The sequence below is a fragment of the Alligator mississippiensis genome, chromosome 14 (assembly GCF_030867095.1).
Source record: "Alligator mississippiensis isolate rAllMis1 chromosome 14, rAllMis1, whole genome shotgun sequence".
NCBI classification, from domain to species: Eukaryota; Metazoa; Chordata; order Crocodylia; family Alligatoridae; genus Alligator; species Alligator mississippiensis.
Genome location: NC_081837.1, coordinates 37,642,746 through 37,656,131, shown reverse-complemented (window position 1 = coordinate 37,656,131; position 13,386 = coordinate 37,642,746). Strand labels below are relative to the sequence as shown.

General features: G+C 52.0%; 1 long non-coding RNA gene across 1 annotated transcript in view; it reads right to left on the bottom strand.

Annotated features, from left to right (window-relative positions):
• Nucleotides 1-13,386, bottom strand: part of LOC109282549 (uncharacterized) — an 86,271-nt gene extending 72,885 nt beyond the window's left edge. Inside the window, exons 1-2 of the long non-coding RNA XR_002089555.2 lie at nt 12,946-13,386; nt 10,717-10,850 (exon numbers count right to left, since the gene is read on the bottom strand). This is a non-coding gene — a long non-coding RNA (uncharacterized LOC109282549). The remainder of the gene's footprint in view (nt 1-10,716; nt 10,851-12,945) is intronic.

The window sequence follows — 13,386 nt, the reverse complement described above, 5'->3', positions numbered from 1 at the left end:
AGATTGACCCGAAGTTCACCGAACTCCCCCAAACTGACAAGGAATGAAATGCCAGCGCAGATCTGAATTGCACGGCTCAGAACATCCACTTGTAATGGATTCAAACAGATTCTCATCTGGGGAACCACAACCCCCTGGGGTACTTCAGGATCCTTTCAAACATACCAGGGGGTACCAAGCAATGTGTGCAAACATGACTTGCAAGATAACCCCAGAGATTTTAAATAGGAACCCATCACTTCAAAACCATGATTCTGCCCCTGCAGTGCTCTTTTTGAGTTCTTTGCAACAAGAATTGTTCTGTTAGGTTTCTGTAGTCAAATACCGAGTGAAAGCTAAGAGCTGGCATTTGCTAAGGGGGCCCTCAAGTCTATTGAGAGGTGCCTCAAGTCTAGAAAGGTTGAGAACCACTGTATTAAAGAATCTCATTCCAATAATGCCCATGCTTTTAACATTTCAAATTGGAACAACGAGAATAATTCTAATGAACAACACAGGTTTGCCTCTTTGTGGCTGTGAATTGGCTGCAAGCCAAACCATTCTGTTGAATTTATTCATTACTCAATGGGTTTTTTTTTCCCAATAACCTGTTCCCAGCCAGCAAGTCATAAGTGAGCAGGTTAGGGGCGAGATGGCCATATTCACATTTGAGACCAGTCTGCAGGGGGAAAGCACTTCCCTTGAGCAGGCTCAGAACAGTGCTTAATAGCAGCTCTCTGCATAGCACCACAGAGGATTGAGGGCATAAAGTGAGAGACAAGAGAGATGCTGCATCCAGAACTAGACTGAGCATCTTCTTGAGTGCCCCATGTGTAGGGCTGCAGATGCCATTATAGCCGTGAGACAGCAAGGAGCAGTTCCACCGCCGCTCCAAAGTATGGGAGGGTTGGAAAAGAGCATCCCATTGCTTATCAGTGTAGCTTTGGACTGTGTGGCTTTGCACTGAGGGTTAAGATTTGACTTGTAAGGGCAGCTCTACATCCACCACTGAGTTCCCCCTTGATGCAACCCACTTAACCCACACATCCCGTTTCATACATGGGACCAAGGAAGCTCTTGGGACATGGAACTAATGCAGCTAGGGAAGGAGACTTGGCCCAAAGCATTAGCGAAGTGTCCTTTAAGCAGCATCATTTGCTTCCTTCCCTAACCAACCGGATAAATGGAAGACCTGCAAGGACGGAAAACAAATGAGCCTCCCGTGTCTGCACACTCCCAGCAACGTGGCATGTTGTGTCTCATGCAGGAAGAGGCTAGAATTAACATGCTAAGACCCAGCATTAGAGCCAATTAACAATGGCCTTTTCTGAGCCAGTTCAGCGTGCTGGAGAGATGCCAAGATCTTGAAACACTTGGCTGTTCCATCCCATGCAAACATCCCCCTGTCCTCCCCCAGCCCTGCAACATAAACCCTGGGGCGCATTTCCAGGCCTCTCCAGCTGGATCAGGAAAGGGAACCTCTGAACTGAAAGAGAGAAAGATTGATGGGATGGAGATCTCACCATGTCCTATCACCACCCATACCCTGGCAGCAGCTGAGATCCTTTCTAATCCAGAACTCCTTGGCCATGTTCTCTACATGACAGATGAGGTACAAACCCAGACTCATCTGAACACGCGCCAGCATGACAGAGTAAAATGATGGGGGACAAATCAAGCTTTGGAAGTGAATTTGATCTTCATAAAGGCGGAACAGCTACTCCAGGTTCCTAACACCACTAGCTCGTGGAACTGGATATAGCAAAACCATCCGCAACCCACCAGGAGGGCATTGTTTGGCACCACCGAGCCTGTAAATATGTTGGAGATTATCTGTCTCCAGATGGAGCACTTTACACTTCTCAACGTAGAACTTCATCTGGTTCTGATCTGCCCAACTTGCCAGCCTGTCTAGGTCCACCTGTACTTGCAGTCTATCTTCAAGCGTGACCATGCTCCTCCATAACTCGGTGTCATCCATGAACTTGACCAGTGAGCTCTTCACCCCCACGAACATGCTGGCTGTTCCGAACCCATGGCCTCTCCCCACACAATGCAGAAGCAGCACCAGTCCCTAACACAGGACAATGGATCCCACTCGGGGGGGGGGGGGGGGGGGGGGGGGGGCAAGAAGCTAAGAATGAGGAGCTCGTGCTGAGGGTTGCAATAAATAAATCCCTCGCTGGGATTAGCCTTTAGTCTTTACAGTTCTTGTGCCGATCTGTAGAACAGGTACAATGATCTAGGAGTGCTGCATAAAGAATGCAATACAGGTAGATGTTAGGACAACAAGGATCATAAACACCCAGGATAATACTCATAGATAAAAATTACATCTGCACTGGGGATGGCTCTGGGGCAGGCAAGTGCTGGTGGGGACAGGATCTGGGGCTCCAAGTGCAAGAGATTCCAGTCCAACTTCAGCCCATTTCCAAAGCTAATGCATGGGAGGGTTTTCTCCCATCTCTGAGCCCAGACTCATCATCCCAGAAAGACCCCCTGGGTAGCAAAGTCAAGAGAAACCCCTCTTTAACCACCCAGATCCTTCCCTTCCTCTGCCATTGTTTTTATTCCCCCCCCCCTTTTTTTTTTTTTACTCTCAATAAAAACATAATTACAGGCTTTTAAAAAAAGCAAATTATAGTGACATACTTTAATTATCTCTGAGCAATGGAGGACTAAATTACACAGTCAGGGAATCAGAGGTTACCTAAAAATAAAAGCAAGAAGCTTCATTAAATGCTAATTGCAGCTTTTGCCGCTGAAGTGAGATTTTAACAGAATCTGCCATTGACTCGCTCGGCCACACGAGAGGATATTGGTGACGGGAGGAGACTCTCACGCAGGAGCCACGCGGTCTGCTTTCACCCAGGGACAGCAGGCCTGGCTGGCAGAGACTGGACAGCCTCCACTGCAGAGAGGGAAGTCGGTCCAGTCCGGGCTGCAACGTCAGCTTGCTGGGTACAAGCTGACAGCACAGCGCTCCCCCTACAGACCCCAACCCAGGAGGTTAAAAGGCCCTGCCAACCTGCACCACAGAGGGACAGATGCTGTCAAAAGAGGGAGCAACTGAGGAAGGAAGTCAGGCTCTCTTGGAGACCCCAAGGCTAACCCACGGCTTCTCAGGCATATTGATGTGCCCCTGGTAGCCAGCCCGGTCCCCTGCTACCTCCCCCAGCTTCACAGAGAAGGGACAGCAGCCTTTGAAGCCCTTCTTTTCATTTTAAAAAGTACTAACAGGCCTGGATATCTACAAAATACCCCTAAAGCCAATGGAGACAGGGGTGGACACCTGCCCTCTTTAGGTATGCAGCATACCAGGAGGCTGAGGCCTTCGTGGAGGGTGGCGTTTTCCTTGGAGCCACCCCAGCTTGTGTAGTGAGCTCCCACAGAATAAAGCACTCCTCTTCCCTGCTCTCTCCAATATCCTCCAGCAAACAAAACCTCGGAGCGAACACACAAAACCCCACCCATACAAGCCTCTTTCTTGCATGCATGGCTCTCCCCCCTGGAAGAGGAGGAGAGTGAGCCACAGGTGACAGGGATTAGTCACGGTGCTTTTCTGTGCAACTGGAAGGTGCTCAGACACCGTGGGGATGGGGGCAGGCCAAGAGCTTACACAGAGCAGAGCTGAGCCACACAGCAATAATTTATCACTCAAATTCCCGCAACATTGTCTTCTACCCCCAGCTGCTGCCTTTTCCCTATTTATTTTACACCCACCTTTCCCTACACCCCTGCCTTATCCTTACAATTGGCTGATCCTCCATTCCCCGAGGAAGGTTCAGCCTGGGGTCTACAGCAGCGTTTCTCAGCCTGCGGGGTCGTGGCCCAGGAGCGGGTCACAAGAATATATGAAAGGGTCACGAACAAACTTTAAAAATGGATCCACCTTTAAAGGAGAAAAAGGTGGGAAACCGTGGGTGTTCCCTTGCAGGCTGGCAGAGGTCCAGCCTGCAAGGGGCTGCTTGGGGTCCCCCCCGTGCCCCACACACCCACCTTGTGCCCCGCACGTGGGTGGGCCAGGGGGCAGCGGGTCAGGAGTGATGGGCACTGGGTCAGGACTGGCTACTGATGTTCACAAATGGGTCCTGGTACAAAAAAAGATTGAGGATCACTGGTCTAAAGCCTGCCTGGAGCTTCACCCATGTCCCAGGCAGCTCAGAGGCGCAGCACCTGGGTTGCTTCCATGTTTACTGCAGGATGGAGCTGGGCGTTACAGCCCCTGGGGAGGGAGAGCATATACACTCTGTAATACCATCCCTACACACACAGGCTCCTTGCACCCACTTAGGCTTGTCCTGCCTGTCTGTCCCCTTCCTTCAGGAACAAACAGCCCAGGCTGTGATAAGAGGGGCATAGGAGCAGCTGCGACCCACCAAGATCCAGCATTGCTGCACTCCCCTTGGTTGTTCTAAGGACTGGATGAAACAGCCTGTTCCCCCGACCTGATGCCCTGTACAGCTAGGGTAGAAGGACGATAAAAGGCCTGTTTGAAAGACAGAGAGTTGACCTAACTCCATACAAGGGTCTCCCACAGGAGAAGGTCTCTCCTACCCTGCTTCCCTGCCCTGGGCAATCCAAGCACAACAAAGGTCATGGCTGTCATGTATTTTGATGGCTATCACCCAAAAGGACCTACCCTTTCACTTGCACTGACTTCCTCAGACCCTTGTTCCTGGGTCAGTGGCAGCGCAGGAAAAGATGGGTTTGTCCCATGGAGCTCCGAGCCCCAAGCTGGGTCAGTGACCACGTCTATGGGGACATCCCGGTGACGGGAAGACTGCAGGGGCAGCTCTCGGAGAGGAAAAACAGAGGGACACCCTCACTGCAGCACAGCTGTCAAGCAAAAGCCACACAAGCCCTGTCCAGCTCTTTCCATGACCCTTCCTCCAGATTCACCAACTAATGGGATAATGATTTTGCTGTCTGCCACCAACAGCCCCCCCACCCCCTCGAGTCTTGTCCATCACCCCCATCAGATACAAGCTGTAGCTAATTTTACCTATGTCTGTAGTATTAAAGTGGGGGTGGTAGGGGGTGAGTTTAAAGAATTCACAGAGAAATGATTTTGTTTTTCCATTTCCTATAGAGTTGGCCTAATTGTGTCGCTAAGTCTGTAATTTGCCTCTCACAGAGCGGAGTTAATGATAGGCCCCGCACTGCTGCTTCTCTGCGCAGGGTTTGATAGATGTGTGTGTGTGTGTGTGCGCGCGCACGCACGCACACACACACACACACACCCGTTCCAGGGCTTCTAGCCACCAAGAACAGCATCCCTGGAGCAGCATTTATGTGAGCCCTGAGGATACTACTGCCTGCTTTCACTCTAGGGTGGAGCCAGGACAAGCCAGCCCCGGGCACTTACAGAAAAGCCCTAGGGAAAGAGGAATGCAATTGCCTCTCTGAAGGGGTCCAGAAGGAGGGGGATGCCTCGATATCCCCAGAGCACAGCAACTACGGGAAAGGCAGCAGGATTGCTCAGGAGGCAGAACCAGCTGTGCAGCAGGGATGAGGACATACAGAAAGGGAGCAAAAAGGGCAAGTAGGGGAGAGCTGAACAGGGAGAGACCGGGGAAAGAAGAGGGAACATGAACAGGGGAAGGCAGAGGGGGCTGAATGGAGCTGCCAGGAGGAAACAGGCCTGGAAAAGACTAAAATAAGGAGAAGTGGGGACAGAAGGAAGAGCTGGTAAACCCTGCCTTTCCTTTGGGTTTGGCTTCTTTTATGGTCTGTCCTTAACGGCGGATGGGAGAATGCACTGCGTGGGAGCCCATGGGCTGGAGGCAATACAAGGGGATGGAGGGTGTCTCCAGGAGCCCCTGTCCCTCTCATGCTCACAGGGCCTGGGTGAGTTCATGTTCATAGAGAAGTGGGGCTGGAAGGGACCTCCAGAGATCCCATCTAGTCCAACCCCCTGCCTGAGGTAGGATCACCCCTATCCAAACCATCCCAGGCAAAGGTTAGGCAACAGATTTTAGCAGGCAGGCCTGACCCAACCCAAGACATCACAGCCTCACCTGCCACAGGTAAAGCAGGGGGACCACAGCTGCCAGCGTCCTGCTTCTGCAAAGGTTGTTCCTATATACTTAAGAGATCCCAGGTGGCTGGGTGAGTTCACACTGTGCTAGCTGCCACCACCCTGTGAAGCCTGGCAGGGCTGACCACAGCGGGCATGTTGGGAAGGGGGGAGGTTTTGGTTCCCACAAATTGGCTTCACCACAGAAGCTGCTCAAAGTCAGGGGCTCTGATGAATGCAGAACCCAGAACTCAACCTGTCCTGCCAAGATGGACCCCCAGGTCACCAGGCTCCTCTCCTAATCCTCCCCGAGCATCTGTGAGGCTCAGCTCCCTGCTGGATTTCCCCTCTCGCCCATCATCTCCTGCAAAGTCCCTCTGTCCCCGAAGATGCTTCCACTTACATTAACTCCCACTTCACCCTGCATGGACTGCCAGTGACTCACTCCAATAGATAATGTTATTGCTGCCAGAAAGCACCTCTATTCATTGCAGGCTAAGCAATGCTCCGGCACCAACAAAAGTGGCATCTTCTTAGCACAAAGGCAGCCAGATGCTGAAGATAAAACAGCCCCACACAGTGACCCTGCCCCCTACAACATCCCTCTGCCTCAAGGTTAGCACTGAACCAGACAGCTTCACAGCCCACCATCTCCGAACATGCTTTTGGTTGAATAAACGTTTAGAGAATTTGAGCATTTATTTTAGCTGCAATTCAGCCACGCTTTCAGGAAAAGAAATAAAGCAGGACAGTGCAGTTGCTTTTACGCTGCGAGCAAAACAAACCCTGCAGATCGCACAGGACAGCAGGTCTTACTTTTAAAATATTAACCACTAAAAACTAGCAATTCCCACCAGGGGAGGTTGCGCTTTAAACAAAATCTGCATCTCTCATTCAGCTTTCGCACGAGCAGCAGAATTTAGCTCATAAACATTTAGCAGAACAGACTCTAGACCCTAATAGATATTAACCAGGTACTGAGCCTTCCCCAGGAGTAGCTCTCACTTCTCAGCAGATCTGAGCTACGGAGGCAGGCTCTGTCTCATTCCACACCCATCTCAATTGCTGTCGACTGCTCTCTTTTAATTTGCTTTCATAATCAAATAAATGTCTGCAATTTAAAATAGCACTTTATCATGAAACGCCAGATAAAATTAACAAGACAGCCACGAGGACTGCTGCATCTACTACCGAGACGCGCCCACTTCTAGGATGGAGCCCAGCATCTATTTAACGACAGACGGATACGATGCATTATTCCCCGATACAAATTGGACCAGCTCGCATCCGTGTCGAGAACAGTTCAGTTCGAGCCATTTAGGTGTGTGATTTTGTGTTTGGACAAGACCCATCACAGGGAAGGGAGTCAAATCCTTTATCTGTTTGCAGCTACTTGGGGAATTCAGCCCAAGGGACTTTGCCTCAGCACCTTGGCCAAATACTAACATACTGCCCCCACAAAATGCATTGAGGGTCTTTCTTGGCCACATGCGTCCAAGTCACTGTCGCATGCTGCCCAGGTGACGGTCCCTGCTGCATTGCTGCACCCTCGGGCACCAAGGTAGGGGACTAACAAGATACTGTAAGACGGGAGGATGCCATCTACTGAACCACCAGCAAGTGTCCCCACTCCCCAGCACCCAGGATTTTTCTCCCTGTACCATCTTCTCTCTCATGTTGGCATCAATTCTTGCCTAAACTCAAGTCCACAGCTCAAAGGCCAGCTGCTGCAAGGATGTATCTGTGTTGCTTTGACATGTCATCCGCTAACCTTTTCAGCTCTGCCTTTGGCATTCATCATTTCCTGCCTCTCTATCCACTCTGGCTAGTAATGCCCTTAGAAGTTCATTCAGTTAAGTTCCTGTCTTCTATATCTTGAGCAGCCTAGAAGAAAGTGATTCATGTCTAGCAGAGCAGATGTGCAACTCCCCCCCACCCCCAGCCTTCATTAAGCCCAACAGAAAAGGGCAGTTAGATCAGGCCCTGCCATCCAGCTGCTGTATGCAAAGCCACACGGTCACTTCCTTGGGGCTCATATCCCAGCAGTATGAGAGCATCCCCTTCATGGATGGGCCCCTTTGCCTTCCAGACAAGGGATCAGCCTGCATCTGGGGGCACTGGTTTTTATAGCCAGTCCCGCCTGGCAACGTGATGCCCCAGGTGAGTCTGATGGGCTGCACACAGCTTGTGCCCTTGGCAGAGGCAGGGCACAGCAGAGAGCTGTTTTCAGGGCTCAGGTTTTTTAATTAAGTCATGCAGCTAAACTAATGAGACGCCCTCAAGGCAGTGGCAGGTGGGGATCTGCAAATAAACCACTTTAACCTCTACAGCTGAGCAGGGGGCAAACTCCCAGGCCCTGGCTACCTTGCTGAAAAATGTACTGCTGCCAATTCAATCAGTTCCCTCACTCCTTTGGGCCTGGACTGAACAGGAGCTGCAGCCTGATCTTAAGGAAAACCATGCTGCTTTTGGGAGGCAGGACATTGAGGGGCCTCATAACTTTGCCTTTTCATTACCTATCCATAGAATCACAGATAGTCGGGCTATAAGTGATCTCTGGAGGTCATCTGGTCCAGCCTCCTGCTCAACCAGCATCATCCCCTATTTAAAGCATCCTCTACAACTGCTTGTCTAACCCAGTGATTCCCAACCAAGGTGCTGCAGCAGATTGCCATGAGATCCTTTTAAGGGTGCCACACACTATTGGGTGTGTAAACACCTATATAAGTCACTAGTAAACCCAGAGATTTTAAATAGGGATCCAGTATAGGCTGCATTCTTTCTGAGTTCTCTGCAGCAGCAGAATTGCTCTATTATTTTTTCCCTAGTCAAGAAACAAGTGAAAGCAAAGACCTGGCATTTTCCAAGGGGTACTTGAGTCTAACAACAGTGACCACCACTGGTCTAACCTATTCCAATTCTATGAGCAACCCTCCTGCACAGCGACCAGAACAATGTCACAAAATACCAAGAACAGCCTGATTTGCCACAAGGAAAGAGAGGAACAAGGACACTGTTGATGTCCTGCCACGGCAAGGACACAAAGCAGTTTGTTAAAATACATGCGAGAGATCCAAAGATGTCACCATGGCCTCCGCAATAGGACAGGGACTGTCACTTCAGCGCCCTGGATCCAAATTCAGTAGCTCTAGCCTGTCTAACCCTAAACTGTTGACATACAGTAGGGGGGAGGTGTGCATGTGCACATGGTAGGGGAAGCCTTTTAATGGAGAGATGCTTTAGAAGGAAGGATGTGCACAGATCCACAATCAAGGTCTCTGCGGCTGTACCACATCACTCCGTGCCATTAGCACTGGGAGGCAGCTGTGAGAAGGTGCTGGCTCCTGCAATTAGGATGGAATCAGTAGATTCTGTCATTTCTGCCTATGGAAGAACTTGGAAAGTTGCCTAAAAAAAACCCCAACCCACCCCCCTCCCTCCCCAGTCTAGTAATAACTCAAGGCTACAAACGGCACCCTAGAAGCCAGATATGGTTTACGTGAACCCCATGAACCAGCGGGTGTTTCACAACCGATCAGAGGATGATGAATGTGGAGGGACTGAGTAATTTTCCTCCCAAGAAGCCTTTTTTGACAAGTGTGATCTTATCAAAGTTTCAAGCTTTTCATTATCCTTTTTTAAAGCTCTGCCTCGAGCCCAACTCTGTCCTCTCCTCGTTGGGGGGGGGGAACATTTGCTTTTTCTCCTATTGATTGATTGCTTTCTCCACAGTCAGCCTTGTCCTTGTGCTCAGAGCTAGCAAAAAAAAAGAGAGAGGGCTCACAGGGAGCAGAAAGCAGAGCCAAGGAGAGAAACGTCAGCACTCAGCCACCCACTTCACAGCAAAGCCCTTGCAGAGCCCGGCTCGGGTCAGCAGGAAGCCACGTGCATGTGTGGAAGAAGCAGCCTTGCACCCACGCAGCCCCCTTTTTCATCCCTTCCACCCTGACCTGTGGGAGGAGAAGACAGTGCAGGGACTGTATGAACATGCACACACTACAGGGGAACACAGGGCTGGGTGCAGGGTCCAAGCCTGTGGCAGTAGGAACATGTAGTTGATGTGATGCTTAAGGATGGACCCCAAGGATGGAGCAGGTGTCTGTGATGGGAGGAGCATGCACAGAGAAGGAGATGTAGCATCAGCTTATCTGCAGGTGCAAAGGGGCCCCAGGCCATCAGCTGAGGTGGAGTCAGGACCCATGAGGGTGGGAAGAAACCAGCATGAGTGGCAAAAGGATGGTGCAAGCTCAGGAATGGCAGAAAAGCCATAGAGACAGCAGCAAGCAACCTGCAGCATCCCACAAGCAAACAGCTGTAGACACCTACCCACAAAGGGGCAGGAATTCCCTCGTGAGCACTCAGCCGGGACACCCCGCAGCATGCACTAGTCTTTGCACTGCATTGGTCCCCTTGACACCCAAGTGCTGCACCCACCACCCTTGCTAAGCCCTGTCCCCTCCCAAGCACCCTGGCTGCATTGCCTCCAGCCCAGTGCTGGTCACCGTGTGCTTGTGCAAAGATTCAAGGAGATGCATATTAAGCTGCATGTGGCTCCAGAGCTGCAGGTTGGCCACCCCTGCTCCAGCCCATCAAGGCAGGATACATGCAAGCATCCTCCAACCCCTCCCTAGCAGTAGGATCCAGCTAGTTGGTGCCTCACAGCACTCCAGGGCATTGCAGAAAAGCGGCGGTCTTCTTCCGTGATGCAGGACACTTACCCTCTCTGAGGTCATACAACAGCCCTCAGCCCTTCTCTCCTCTACCAGACTCCCCAGCATGGAGCCATTAAAGCTGGTGCTACAGCATCTCTCTCCTTCGACAGCTCCCACACAGCAAAGACCTGCCCTGATACCTGCACAGGGGAAACAAGAGGCTGTGAGGAGACCCCTGGTTTTGGAGACCCGAGCCCAGGCCACTCCTTTGCCTTGCAGGCTGGAGAGTCTGTAGCAGGAACACCCGAAGCTGCACTGCCTGGGAAGGAGCAGACTGCCAGGCACAAGACCAGCAATGCACAGAGGAGCCCAGCAAAAATAAAACCATTGTATTTCATGCTGGAGCAGCTCACTTCCCCCATCTAGTACATGCTCTCATGAGCAGAGGAGCAAGGAGCCAGTCAAGCCAGGGCCCTGCTGCCTGCAGGGAACGGGCACGATGCGTGGACCGTGCCGCAGGGCAGAGCTGCTCATTCTTCTGCCATGCTGCAAATCCTGCCCTGGCCCAATGCACATCACTCCTGGCCTCAGGCTCCCTTAGTCCTGAGCCCTCAAATCACTGCCAATGCCCACCCCACACAAGACTCCAGTTTAGGGCCACACTCATTAGCCGTGGCAGTGCCAGAGGTGGCTCATTACCGGCAGGGTCAGGCGCTCTCTCGAGGCTCTGCCGAGGCAGCGCTCTGCTCTGGAGCGGCCCATCCCCACAGGGACATTCCTAGAGGACACGTCTATCTGGAAGCAGCTCCTGTTAATTGAGTAGCTTGGAGTGATGTGTGGAGTCAAGTCCAAGGCACGCTGCTGTCATGTCTGATTAGGACCCGTGGGGCAGAGATGCCCCCAGAGATAGGAAGGTAGCAAACTAAGCCACACAGCCGTGTCGCTACAAGCTCTTCCTGCACCCACTGGGGGGGGGGGGGGGACACAGTGCTGTTCTCTTCCTGCCCCCCGGCCTTGCATGTCCCACCATGCCGTGCTAACGGTGCATCTGGCTGCAAAACAGGAGGCAAGGTAGGATTAAGGGGTATCTCTTCTGCTTCTCTAGGAGCTGCCAGCCTGAGAGCCCCCCCATAGCAGCTATACAGGCAAGGGGGTGAGGAAGCAGTTAGCAGGGGACGGAGAGAGACAAGGAGTAGGGTCATAGGGGCAGTAATGGAAATGCCAGGTCCAATCAGGCCACAGTGGCACACAACCTGTTGCAGGTCCCAAAGGGAAGAGTGCAGCAGCAGAATTGCCAGGGCTTCAGAGCCTGCTAACAAGTTAGCAGCATTCATGCAAGGGAACAAGCAGGGCCCCACAGGGCTTGGATGGGATTTGATTTGTTACTGGGCAGCAGCTTTAGACCCAGACCCATGTGGCAGGAGGCATGGAGACAGCTCATGCATGCAAGGGCAGCAGGACAGTCACCCCCAGCTTCCCAAAGCATCAGACACCAGTCACAAACCACCTCACAGGCTACCACATCCAGGTACAAACAGGCCAGCTGAGTGCAATGCCAAAACTGCACTACCCTGAGCAGACCAAGGAAGTTTAACGGCTTGATGAAGCTCAGATTTTAATCCTGGCTTGCTCAATGAAGCAGGCTTCTGCTGCCAGACTTGTGCCTCAGTTTCCCCTATCTGTATAACAAGGCTGAGACACTGAAATGAAGGACACATCTCCGTCCTTAGCTGGACAGGCCACTTCTAGAGAAGAACCCCCGTGGTCTGACTCAACCCTCGGCCTCCCCTGACGCTGCCCAAACCAATGCAGAAGACAATCAGTAAAAAACATCCATTTCCAGTGTGGTGAGCTCCTTGTCTCTACAAACAAGACAGAGCCCATCCAACTTCTCTGATGCCCTCTCCAAGGGGCAGCCCACTTCTGGACACAGCTCTCAGTCACTGCCGCCTCAGCCCCACTGCCATTTATTGAATTGCCAGATCATGTCTGCCTGTGCCTGTAATGCCAGCCAGGAGAGCAGCCAGTGCCTTCAGAGACACAGCAGGGCTCCAGGTATAACCTAGTGCCATGGAGGCCGATGAACCCCAGGTGCTAGGACAGGCTAAGACCACTGTGTCACTCAACCACAAACAGACCCTTCCTACAAAGGGCTCCAGGTACCCCTGAGATGGGAGACCCGGAGGGCAGCACTTGCAGGGCAAGGGAAGCACAGCTGGACAGTGAGTCCAGCAGGGAGCAGGGGACCAGCCCTTCCAGACAGAGGATTTCTTGTGACTCCATGCCATTTCCTACCTGTTTTCCTGCCATGCAGATGCCAGGCAGAGCAGACCAAAGTGACAGGCAGCAGCTTCTGAGCAGCAGAGCAGGGCCCAGCCATCCTCCCCTGACAGGGAACCAGAGCAGTTCCAGCTTCCTCCCTTTATCACCTGCTCCTAATTAACCCCAGCTGCAGCCCCTCTCCTGTAATGACTAGGGAAATCCCTGCAAGCTCAGCCCAGGCCTCTTTCCAGGCCTCAAGGTGCTCTGTTAACCCTTTTGTGCCTGCACGATCCCATCCTATCAAGAGCTGCAACATCAGGGCTTGGCGTGAGGCTGTGATCTGAAAAGCAGCACAGATCCACGTCCCCCGCAGCCTGGGTGCACCCACAATTCAAACCAACTTCAGTGGCAAAGAAGATCTGCCTGCAGCTCCTCTCAAAGACTCATTCTGGGCTTGTGTTTCCCAGATGCCCA